This window comes from Pygocentrus nattereri, chromosome 25, assembly GCF_015220715.1.
Source record: "Pygocentrus nattereri isolate fPygNat1 chromosome 25, fPygNat1.pri, whole genome shotgun sequence".
NCBI classification, from domain to species: domain Eukaryota; kingdom Metazoa; phylum Chordata; class Actinopteri; order Characiformes; family Serrasalmidae; genus Pygocentrus; species Pygocentrus nattereri.
In genome coordinates, this window is record NC_051235.1 from 29,544,196 (window position 1) to 29,556,695 (window position 12,500).

The 12,500-nt window shown below is 42.7% G+C and overlaps 1 protein-coding gene across 1 annotated transcript in view; it reads right to left on the reverse strand.

The window, feature by feature from the left end:
• Nucleotides 1-12,500, reverse strand: part of itfg1 (integrin alpha FG-GAP repeat containing 1) — a 266,804-nt gene that overhangs the window by 212,648 nt on the left and 41,656 nt on the right. The gene's annotated exons all lie outside the window — the stretch shown is intronic.

Below are 12,500 nucleotides of genomic sequence, written 5' to 3' on the forward strand. Positions count from 1 at the left end.
TAAACCTAATACTTTATAAGAAATAAAATATCTAAAAGTAAAAATAAATGTCAGAAAATGTCAGAAAGCGTTATATTTCACTTAACTGTTAAAAACACTTCATTTCATGCTTTAATTTGATGTAAACAAAATGATTATGTTGCTCACTTCTTTGTTTTGGCAGACAGAACCTTATAATTCCCAGCAGAACGTGAGCTCTTAACCCTCTATTGCACGATGTTGCCTGATGGCAACAATTACTTTACCTTAATTTTACTAAAGCAGTGATATAAAATCTGTGCTTTCTTATTTTACTGTGGGAAAAAAAGGTCTTTTACTTTGAAAGGACAAATACTTCATGACATCACATGACCAGGAATTTTGATTCCGATTTGTAAATACTGGGTTGGACGTTTCACTGAGAATAAGCTGGATTTGTTATTTTTTTGATAAAAGGATGTTTTTAGCAAAAAAAGTGTCATTTTATGGTTCTTGGTTTTTTTTCTTCTTCTTCTTTTTTTTAGATGGTGCTGTGGTATGATTTCACATCGTTGCCAAATGGCAACAATTTACCAAGCAACCAACTAAATTTTTTGAATTTTTTTTTTTATTTCCATTATTTTAGCTATTTCAAATAACAAAAACACAGTAAATCATTTTATCAGGTTGAAGCGATAATTCATGCAGTAGAGGTTTAAGTTCAGAAGGTTCTACCTGCGTTCGACCTATTCCAAAAACTCTTGATTTGAGGATTTTGATTTTGAAATCGTACATCTAGGATAAATTCAGCGTGTCAACTCCTCGTATCAGTTTTGCTGGAAAGCAAAATCAAAATCGCTTAGAGCTCAAAACCTTAGAACTGCAAGGGGGCGATACATGCAGCTGTATTTAAGAAGTAAAAACTGAAATGTGGATCTCAGGGAAGGAGAGCGAACCAGACTAGTGCCATTTCTCAGGCTCCGTCGTGTCTCTCTGCATGCGTTTCACACCTCGCTGCACCCCAGCGGGCTCAGCACACAGAACAGAAACCCGCGGACTCTCGATGGAGTTCGGTTGCAGAGACAGAGACGACTTTCCTTAAAATCGACCTTCCTCACCTTGTTTTTCCTCTTTCCTTCATACGAAGCCTGTGTTTGTTCATAGTGAAGCTGCACCATGTAAGATTTAGGGCTTTGGAGCCCCCTCTGGCCGAAATGTGTAACTGCGCTCAGTGTTTGGACAGTAATTTTGTTGTGGGTTGAGACTCCGAGCAGATGAATCTGATAAAGATAATTTTGTGCTAGGGAGCGCTACAGAGAACCGCTCTCTGGCCCACCTGATTTTGGTGGTCTTGGGTTCTCTTCCAGTGGTCCGCAGCATGCACGAAAGCCATCCACTCTCTGCGCCGCGTATGGGGCTGTGTGATTGGCTCATTTTGTAGCGTGACTGTTTTACCAAATAAGAGAAAACTGCTGAGGCAGAATCCTTGTAAAAATTACGTTATTTGGTTTAAGAAGAAACTTCTTAAGAACGGCTGGCGAACGAGGTCACTGTCTTTACTCAAGAACTTGTGAAGAGCCACAGGTCAGCTAGTCCACTACACCATTTAGCTTTAGCTAGAACACACTATATGTATATAGTAATATTTGAGTGTGTATGTGTGTGTGTATATATGTATGTATGTGTATGTGTATGTATATATATGTATGTATGTGTATGTATATATATATATATATATATATATATATATATATATATATATATATATATATATATATATACATACACATACACATACATAAATATATACACACACACATACACACTCAAATATTACTCAAATACAGTGACCAAATGATTTCCCTTTCCTGCAAAAAAAAAAAAATTATGAGCTAACCAATTTTTTAACATTTTTTTTTTAACCAAGTTAAACTAGACTAGACTAATTATACAAACAACAAAATTTAAATTTCTGAGAAACTGAAAAGTCCAAACATCATTCCAAAACATCACATTCTTAAAATAAGTCAGTTATCTTAAAATCTAATCTTTTATAGCGGAGAACTTTAAAGCAATTTAAGCTAATTTAACTCATCCGCACACATTTGTTCTTGTCTTTTAGTTTTTAATTTAAAAAAAATAGAGAAAAAAAAAAAGATTTCCTATTAAATTGAGGCTTTTCAGGCTTGTTAAAAGTTCACTTCACAACATGAGCAGCTAAATTATTATTTTCTGTCCATTTTTAATCCAGAGCGCTTGTCTACTTGGTGTATCTGTGTATTTTTTGTTTTGTTTGTATTGTTTTGTTTTGTTTTAAGCAATACAATGTAGATTTAAGACAGATTCAAAGACATTCTAGTTTATGCAAAAGCAAAATGTCTCTAGTATTGAGCTTAAATTTTAATAAAATGAAGAAAAAAATATGTAAAGAAGCTTTGAGAGAGATTTTTATGCTTGTTTATATGCCAAATTAGTATCACTTAAATCAAACCAGAATACATTCAACCAAACTCATTAAGATATTAAGACCATTTACAGCTTCTTTCTTCTTATTTTAGGAACAAATCTCTCACTATATTGACCGACAGACAGTTTTGCTTGATTCAGGTTGTTTTTGGTTTTTGCAGACTTGGCTATTTTTGAAAATAAAGACATGTTTTCAACTGTACGTGTCAGCGAGCTGCTACAGTCTCGCTCATTAAGCCTTACAGACACTCAAATATCATAATTAGTCGTACTGCACATCCCCGTCTGTCCTCCCACCGTTAGAGAAGCACTGAGCTACATCAGCCTCGTAGCTCCAGAGCTAAAACTACAGAGCAAACTTCACCAAACACGTCTCATCTGACTGACTATGTTTGGGGGTAAGGAAGGATAGCTGAAAATCTGGGGCCCAATTCCCAAAACCTGAAGATCTGTCTTAAGATCTGACAGGTCAAAATAAGATCTTTCACAAATTCGTATTACAGAAGCGAATCTGATCTTATCTCCTCACAGCATCTTATCTCCAGGTAGGAAATCTTAACCTGCTCGACTGAAGTCGACAGTCAGATGTCCTGTCTGTTTCCTAGCAACCAACCATAAACACACACAGCTGAAACATAAACACAATTAAAATAATCAAGTTATTGATGTAATGAAGATCAAACAATACTAAAGTGTGATAAATTATACGCAGTGAATGCTGTGAGACCGCCCCCTGCTGTTTACCAGAGCATCGCCGCTCTCCAGTTTCAGTCTCCATTTCCCAAACACTTTAGCCAAGCCAACATTCAGCTCCGTCTCCTCAATATTCACCAAGATCACTGTAATGTTTCATTATCAACATTAACACAGGAAGGTAAACGAGAAACGCTGCGTTTTACAGTAGAAATAAATGGAGCTCATTATGCTGGTAGTGAACTACGCTGCTTGACTCAGCCGCCTAAAATCCAGAGAAACAGACCTTAAACAGAAGTTAGGATGTTTGTGATACCGTTTTCTTATCTGGAGGTTCTGAAGGTAGGAACTGTTATTCTGTAATAGCTACTGCCCGAAATTCAGCCCATACCAAAGTCATCAGGGTGAGTAAACCGACAAGATCTCAGACTCAAAGTTTCTGTCATACGGCTCCTGATTCTTGGTCAAACTATTTGCATGAATCTAAGACGATATTCTGCAGCCAATTCAACGTTAAGGAAGCGCCAGATATACACAAACCACAGGGGAAGGAAGATTATAACTTTACAGGAGAAGGAAAAAACTTACTTTACTTTTAATGGAAGTCAATGGAACCAGAATTTCTTCAAAGTAATTTTGGGCCGTTTATTTTGCTCCATTCTTCACGAAATTTACATACAATGTAAAGAGCAACAGGTGTTTTTAAATTATGTAAAAAACTGAAAAACGACAAAAATGGTGATATGAAGGTTTTACTTCGACAGCAGCGATGCGCTGACCCTCAAACAGTTAAACAACACGCTAATAAGCTGGAGCTCAAACTCCGGCCAGGGACACAGCCGTCACTCTCTCTCTCTCTCTCTCTCTCTCTCTCCACCTTTACCCTGAATGGAGGGTATTTGGGGGGTTCAATACGTCAATGTTGTCTCATCATAACACTTGAAAGAGCATTATTGACATTTTTCAAAAGTCCTCGGTCTCCGAGCAGCAGCACACATATCGAGTGTGATTATCCTGATGGGAGTGGGTCGCAGCGCCGAGTTATTATCCCGATGAAGCAGCCGAGCGCCGTGGTCTTCTCGGCAGTCGATACTCGGGCCTTTGTAAGACTCGGGCTCTATCGCAGGCCTGGATGACCGTCATTAGGAGGTCCAGTTCAGCTTAAACAGAACGAGGCAGGTTCACACAAAGGAGGGCATTTTAACTACTGCTGCTGTCTGAGTGTCCACAGTTAAACAAACAGGATCAAACGGCTGAAGAGAGACACTTTATACTGTTACGGATGGAAAGGGAAAGAGTGGAAGGTGTGATGTTCCACCCACTGCTGACACAGGTGCTCACAGGTGCTCATAGTAATTCCCATAAAGCACTGACCAATCATAAAGCTCCGTTAGGATGACTTTCAGTCCAGCAGAACTGACCATCCAACGTCAGTACCTGACCTCACTAACGGCTCCTGGGGTCAGTCGTGGGCTGGAGGTTAGGGACCCAGCCCTGTGACCGGAAGGTTGCTGGTTTGACTGCGTCAGCTGACAGTATGTGACTGAAGTGTCCTTCAGGCAAGGCACCCAACCCCCAAGTGCTCCCCGGGCGACGTGGATAGGGCTGCCCACCACTCAGGGCAAGTGTGCTCACTGTCCCCTAGTGTGTTCACTAGTGGGTACGTATGTATGTATGTATGTATGTATGTATATATGTATGTATATGTGTGTATGTATGTATGCATGTGTGTGTGTATGTATGTGTGTATGTATGTATGTGTGTGTGTATGTATGTATGTATGTATGTATGTATGTATGTATGTGTGTGTGTGTGTATGTATGTATGTATGTATGTATGTGTGTATGTATGTATGTATGTGTATGTATGTGTGTATGTATGTATGTATGTGTGTGTATGTATGTATGTATGTATGTATGTATGTATGTGTATGTGTGTTTGTGTATGTATGTGTTTCAATGCACAGACGGGTTAAATGCAGGAGGTCTATTTCCACAGTGTGCAAAAAGCAGTGGGCTGATGGTTCAATCAAATCCTCACAGCAAAGTGCTACCTGTGCTGTTCTCTGCATTAATCAGTCTGTCTTTCTTTTCTTGATCTCCATTAGTTACTTTATTATTTTTCTTTCTCGGTTTATTCTCTCTCTCTCCCTCTGTTCCCTCTCTCTCTATCTCTCTCCCTCTTTCACCCTCTCTCTCTTGCCCCCCTCTCTCTCTCTCTATGTTCCGTATCTCTCTCTCTCTCTCTCTTCCCCTCCTTTTCTCTTTGTTCCCTCTCTCTCATCTCTCTCCCTCTTTCACCCTCTCTCTCTATGTTCCGTATCTCTCTCTCTCTCTCTTCCCCTCCTTTTCTCTTTGTTTCCTCTCTCTCTCCCACCTTTTCCCTCTCTCTCATCTCTCTCCCTATGTTCCGTTTCTCTCTCTCTCTCCCTATGTTCCGCTTCTCTCTCTCTCTCTCCCTATGTTCCGTTTCTCTCTCTCTCTCCCTATGTTCCGTTTCTCTCTCTCTCTCTCCCTATGTTCCGTTTCTCTCTCTCTCTCTCTTCCCCTCCTTTTCTCATTGTTTCCTCTCTCTCATCTCTCTCCCTAGGTTCCGTTTCTCTCTCTCTCTCTCTCTCTCTCTGTTCTCTCTCTCCCCGTTTCCTCTCTCCCTCTGTTCTTTCTCTCTCTCCCTCTGTTCTCTCTCAATCTGTTCCCTTTCTCTCTCTCCCCCTCCTTTTCTCTCTTTGTTCCCTCTGTCTCCCACCTGTTCCCTCTCTCTATCTCTCTCCCTGTTCCCTCTCTCTCTCTCTCCCTCTCCCTGTTCTCTCTCTCACTCTCTCCCTGTTCCCTATCTCTCACTCTCTCTCTCCCCCCATCCATTGCTCTCTCTCACTCTGTCTTTTTACTCTTCCCTTCTGATTCTTTCTTTTCTTTACTCTTTAAATTACTTTATTCTTCTTCTTTAAATTACTTTATTCTTATTATTCTTTCATTTACTTTGTGTGTTCCCTTTCCCTCTGTTCTCTCTCTCTCTTCCCTTCTGCCTCCTCTCTCTCCTTTTTTATTCTCTTTCTTTACTCTTTATCCCCTTCAATTACGCTCTCTCGCTCTTCTCTCTGTGTTCTCTCTCCTCCATCTGTTTTCTCTCGCCCTCTGTTCTCTCTCTTCTCTCTCTGTGGTAGATCGGGCTGTAGTGCTGGTTGATGAGGTGAGGAATAAACAGCTTCATTAATCAGACTGAAAGTTCTGTTACTGCTGCACTGGGCTGATTACACACTGCAGCACAACACACACACACACACACACACACACACACACACACACACACACACACACACACACACACACAGACAGCTCCCCCCCCATACACCCACACACAGACACACACACAAACACACAGACAAACACACAAAGACAGACAGACAGTAAACTGCAAAGTGCAGACTCCAGTCCGGCAGCTCCTCTACATTCACATCATCATTCAGTTCAACCTGTAACTTCAGCCTAATTAACAGAAGCAGACTTAAGACCAGAAAACACAACAGAGCGCTTTCATCTTCACGACTCCGTGATTAAGCTGTAGGTAAGAGCTTTGAAGCCGAAGTCGTTCTGCGTGACAGTCTGTGATTAAAAGAAGCTGCAAAGTTGAATTTTATTAACAGGCTTATTAAAACTAAAATCAGCAGTGAAATCATTCAAGAAACTCGGGCATCTAAAACGTGCGCTTGCAGTAGTGACAATGGTGCCTTTGATCACTGTGTCCCAATTCAGGGGCTGCATCCTTCGGAGGCGGCGTAGACCCGTGAATGCTGAACCGTCTGAGATGGTCTGCTCTACGGCGGATTTCCTGGTTCTATCGCAGCAACGTTGTTCCCGCCCTCACCGCTGCATCCCGGAACACCACTTGGCTGTTTTTAACATTTGTATCTTTCGCTATTCGACTCATTTAAACCCAATTCTTACATTTATAAGTGTCTCCTCAACCGCCTTTCGCTCCTCTGCTGACGCTGCCATGTTCTTGAAACCTCGCCAGCACGCAGCCTTGGGATATGCTGGATGGCGAAGGATCCGTCCGTCGGATCCTTTGGTGTCCTGGAAAAGAAGGACGTTCCTCGGCCGCATATGAGCCTTGAAATGGGACAGTCTACTTGCTCCGCTGTGACACAATCGGCCTTCAAATGCAGCCTCTGAAGGACGCAGCCCCTGAATTGGGACATAGCTAATGAGTGTGTTGTGAATGGCCGTTGGAACAGCAGGGCTGGACAGGCCTTTCGCTCACCACCTTTCAAATGACCGAGGCGACGACCCACCACTTTTTACCTGCTACTTTTGAGACCTGTGACCTGTCCCACTAACACATCATCACTGGGCAGCTGATCAGGCTTGGAGGAGAACTCTATCCACCAGTTCTGTTACATCAGGTAACAGGCCCCTTCGCTGGCTAGCATCCCGTTGAGTGATGGGGGAGGAAAGGGGTGGGAGGGGGCTCCCAGACACAGACAGCTGCAGCATCACCAGGGACTGAATTCACGATATTTACAGGGCTAATTAGGTTTTTTAAAGAGAAGAAATCTTTCAGTTGGGCTGTTTTATATTTATTTGTACAAGGACTTTTGGGTTGAAGAGCCTGAATGTGGGTGGAGTGGTGGGTTTTCCAGAGCAGAGCAGAGGGCTGTGTGTTTAGCTGTTAGTGCTGGAGATGCCGTGTTTCTTCTCGCCACGTTTGGCGCCAGATCGGAATTCATGCGACTTTTCCGTCAATCCACCTCGACTTTCGGCATAATTTCACGCTGCGGAGACCCTAAAACATTCGGTAACAAAAAATTAGAAGAAAGACTTTTTCCAACTGCTCTGTGCTCCAAAAGATTTCTAAAGAACTATCCGGACGCAGCTGCAGGGGGACGAGGCTACAGCGTCAAAGAATAGTCAAAAAGTCTGAAAGCAAAGACTTGAACAAAAGAAGTGGCCGCGCCCTTTTTACGGCTCGAACACATTCTGGGTGATGAGCCCAGCTGTCAGTCGGTGAAGCTTCATGATGCTGTTGTGATGCTGGTGAAGATGAAGCTGATCCTCCGGGAGCGACTGGCGTTCGTTGGCAGTTGTGATTGTTTACCTCTGTTCTTTTACTCATGTGGGTCGGTTCAGGAGCTGATCTGTTCAGACTGTCGCATACAGACCACATTTAAAAGATAATCTGAACAGCCAAATAAAAGAATCAGATTTGGTGAGAAAGTCAGATTTAGGCCACTTTTATCTTCTGTGTAAACCGAGCCCAAGTTTCTCTCAAGAACCTAGAAAGTTACTGTATTTTGCATTTCGCCTTCATAGATAGTCGACAATTAGCCAATATATTGCTGTTGTTGGAAGAAAAATCTCGTCTCGTATTTTTGAGTTTTTGACATACTTTGAAAATACATGTTACCCTTTATATTGTAATTAGATTTCATGATGAATGGACTAAAGGAAACGACCCAAAACAACTTAGTTCCACTGACTTTCAGTAAAAGTAAAGCCTGCTTTTTCCTTCTACTGTAAAGTTAGGTTTTCTTCTGATAACAGCAATATATATATATTGTCTGAAAAAAACCTCGTATCTCCAAAATGGTAACTTTACAGGAGAAGGAGAAAAAACAGGCTTTACTTCTAATGGAAGTCAATGGAACCAGATGTCTTTCCAAGTCATATATATATATATATATATATATATATATATATATATATATAAATAAAACTGATTACCCACCCAACAAACAACTATCTGAATATCTGAATATTCGCATCCAGTCAAACTAGCAACACCTTAGCAAACCTCTTAACAACCACCAAGCGATTCCCTAACAAACACCTGGAATACTACAGCAACACCTCTGCCTGGAATTACTATGTAAACCCATTTAGGCTGTCAAAAACAGTCGACTGGGTTCTGCATCTGCTTTAAATGTCTGAAGTGCTATAGCTGGCATTATTAGCTGTGACAGTTCATGAACTTTCCCTTTCTAGTTCTTATTTTATTAATCAGTGCAGTTTTTTTTTTTTAACTTAACGGCTGGTTGTCACTGGAAGGTTTTAAGCCAATAAGGCAGAGTAAGACTTAGAGGTCAGCTCAGAGTGCCATTCTTGGGAGATATTGCGAGAACGCATCTTAGCCAAACACGTTGCGCCGTGAGCTGGAACCAATGCATTCTATCCCGTCACTTGTGGAAGTGTGGCGCCACTGCCTGATCTGCTGAACTTAAATAAAACATAAATAAATAAATAAAAGCTTTTAAAGCACTCAGATTTAAGGAACAGGGGACAAGCAGTGAAATACAAGTCCACTCTAAGTCTCTGCTGAATGCACTACTTGGCTGAAGCTTTATTTGAGTGGTCAGTGGAGTCGGAAACATTCTAAACATCCCTGAATAACCGGTTTAAAACACTCACACTAATAATCTGACACTAAAACCTGCGGTCCGAGCTCGGGGCCGTTTCATCATCACGCTGCGCCCGTCTTTCAAAAAACCCATGCAAGAAAATAAACGAGACTGTAAATTAGCGAAGGACCAGACTTAACGAGCTGCCTCCATGTTCTCATTCAGACAGCTGGGAGGCCGGAAATTAGTATTCGGCATTCTTCCCTCGCTACGATGACCGAAAGTTAACCAGCCTGTTAGAAAACTCGGTTTGAATTCTTCGTCAGAGAACCATGAATACGCTTCTTTGTAATTAAACACACAATAAATTACTAAATTAACTCGCATACACTTCACGTTTTCACAACTACATCAGACTTCCGTTGTCGTCGTAGAGCAAAAAGCAGCAAATCAAATTCGGAAGAACTTCCCTGCATAATGTCCCCAGTGACGCTGGAGCCTTCAGTGATTGGAACTGCCACTCAGTAGGTCAATCAGACACTAGATGACGCTCCAGAGAGAGTCCATAATACATGGGTTCCTTCGAAGAAAATCAAAGTTTATATATGGTTGATGATTTAACATGAACCACTCTACTCAGCAGTGATACCAACCAATCAGCTCTCAGTAGCAGTAACGCCAACCAATCAGCTCTCAGTAGCAGTAACGCCAACCAATCAGCTCTCAGTAGCAGTAACACTAACCAATCAGCTCTCAGTAGCAGTAACGCCAACCAATCAGCACTCAGTAGCAGTAACGCCAACAAATCAGCTCTCAGTAGCAGTAACACTAACCAATCAGCTCTCAGTAGCAGTAACACTAACCAATCAGCTCTCAGTAGCAGTAACGCCAACCAATCAGCTCTCAGTAGCAGTAACACTAACCAATCAGCTCTCAGTAGCAGTAACACTAACCAATCAGCACTCAGTGGCAGTAACGCCAACCAATCAGCTCTCAGTAGCAGTAATGCCAACAAATCAGCTCTCAGTAGCAGTAATGCCAACCAATCAGCTCTCAGTAGCAGTAACGCCAACCAATCAGCTCTCAGTAGCAGTAACACTAACCAATCAGCTCTCAGTAGCAGTAACACTAACCAATCAGCACTCAGTGGCAGTAACGCCAACCAATCAGCTCTCAGTAGCAGTAAGGCCAACCAATCAGCTCTCAGTAGCAGTAACGCCAACCAATCAGCTCTCAGTAGCAGTAACGCCAACCAATCAGCTCTCAGTAGCAGTAATGCTAAATTCAATCGGACTGGAGAAATCCTTTGCATAAAAGTGATGAAGTTTTTTTTTAATTCCACAGAAATCCCTTCACTTTGAACTCTCAGGAGCGCCCTCTAGTGACTGACCAGCTCAGCAGTGTTATGATCCGTAACAATGGAGCATTTTTGCACTGCTGCTGCACAGTTTGTGTTGGTCATCCTCTAGTTCTTCATCAGTGGTCACAGGACGCTGCCCACAGGACGCTGTTGGTGGACTATTCTCAGTCCAGCAACGACACTGAGGTGTTTAAAAACTCCAGCAGCACTGCTGCGTCTGATCCACTCAGACCAGCACAACACACACTAACACACCACCACGTCAGTGTTACTGCAGTGCTGAGAATGATCCACCATCCAAACAGTACCTGGTCTGTGAGGGTCCATGGGGGTCCTGACCACTGAAGAACAGGGTAACAGAGTATCAGAGAAACAGATGGACTACAGTCTGTAACTGTAGAACTACAGAGTGCAGCTATACAGTAAGTGGAGCTGATCAGATGGACAATGAGTGTAGAAACGAGGAGGTGGTCAGAACGTTATGCCTGACCGGAGTATATATAGAATACACAACAAGCTAACAGGTTTAAATGGGCCAAATTAAGGTCAGAACAAAGCAGGCGGCCCAGGCGGTTCTCCTCGGTACACGTTCTCTGTTAGCTTTTCTTGGCAGGTCTAAGTCTTCCGCCCAGCGCTGTAGCTGTTGAACGTCTGCTGATGCTGATCTCCACAATCAGCAGAATCTGGCGGCCTTTCTGCAGCTCACTTCCAATCTAATCGGCTAATCAGGAGTGTCAGAGAACATAACGCGGAGTGACAGAGAGGGATGAGTGCGAGGAGAAGAAGCTGATGATGCCTCCGACTCTGCAAATTAATTTGATTAAATAGGCTGCGGTTATATATTAATATACGCCTTGATTAGTGCTCTGATTAATTTCACGCTCTCGTTTCCGCAGCACCTTGCGCCTTCCCACTCGTGGCAGCCCCATTTCACTACCCAGAATGCACCCGGAACGCCTATGCAGTTTTTATTTATTTATTTATTTATTTATTTAAGTTTGTTTGTTTTTTTGCATTATTTCATGGTCCGCTTGGCGCGGAACCTCCATTACGGCATGAATATTTGAAAGGGACTCCAGGATTAAAATATTAACGAGCACATTTAGATTATGGCCGGTGCAGGAGGAAGGAGAGGCAGGAGGAAGGAGAGGCAGGAGAAAGGGCAGCACTCAGACACCCCTGACTTCTACTAGCCACGTTACCACACAAACACACGACGCTCAGACGCTTCAGTGCTCTCGGCATCCCAGCGCTAATTACGGGATTCAGTTCCAGCCCATAATTAAGGGACTAATCCTGATGTTGAGGACGAGACACGGGACACTAAAGCCAATCAGTGAAGCAAAAGAAATTCAAAATGCCAAGACAATGCCCTAATTGACCTGCCCAGTCCACGCCTACAAACACACCCCGTCATAGCTACTGTTGTGAAGTCGGATAAACTTCTCAGTGTGCTGGTGAAAGTCCCGCTTATCCTAATGAATGAGCCTACCTTCCCATGGCTGTGCTTTAACATGGCCCTGTGTTCTAGCAGCCCATGTCCCCAGAACCCCATGTTCACAAGGCCCTCTATGTTCCCAGGGCTTGTGTGCCAAGGGCTCTATGTTTTCAGGGCCCTGTGTTCTCAGCACCCCATGTCAGCAAGGCCCTATGTTTCCAGGATCCTATGTTTCCAAAGACCTGTGTTCC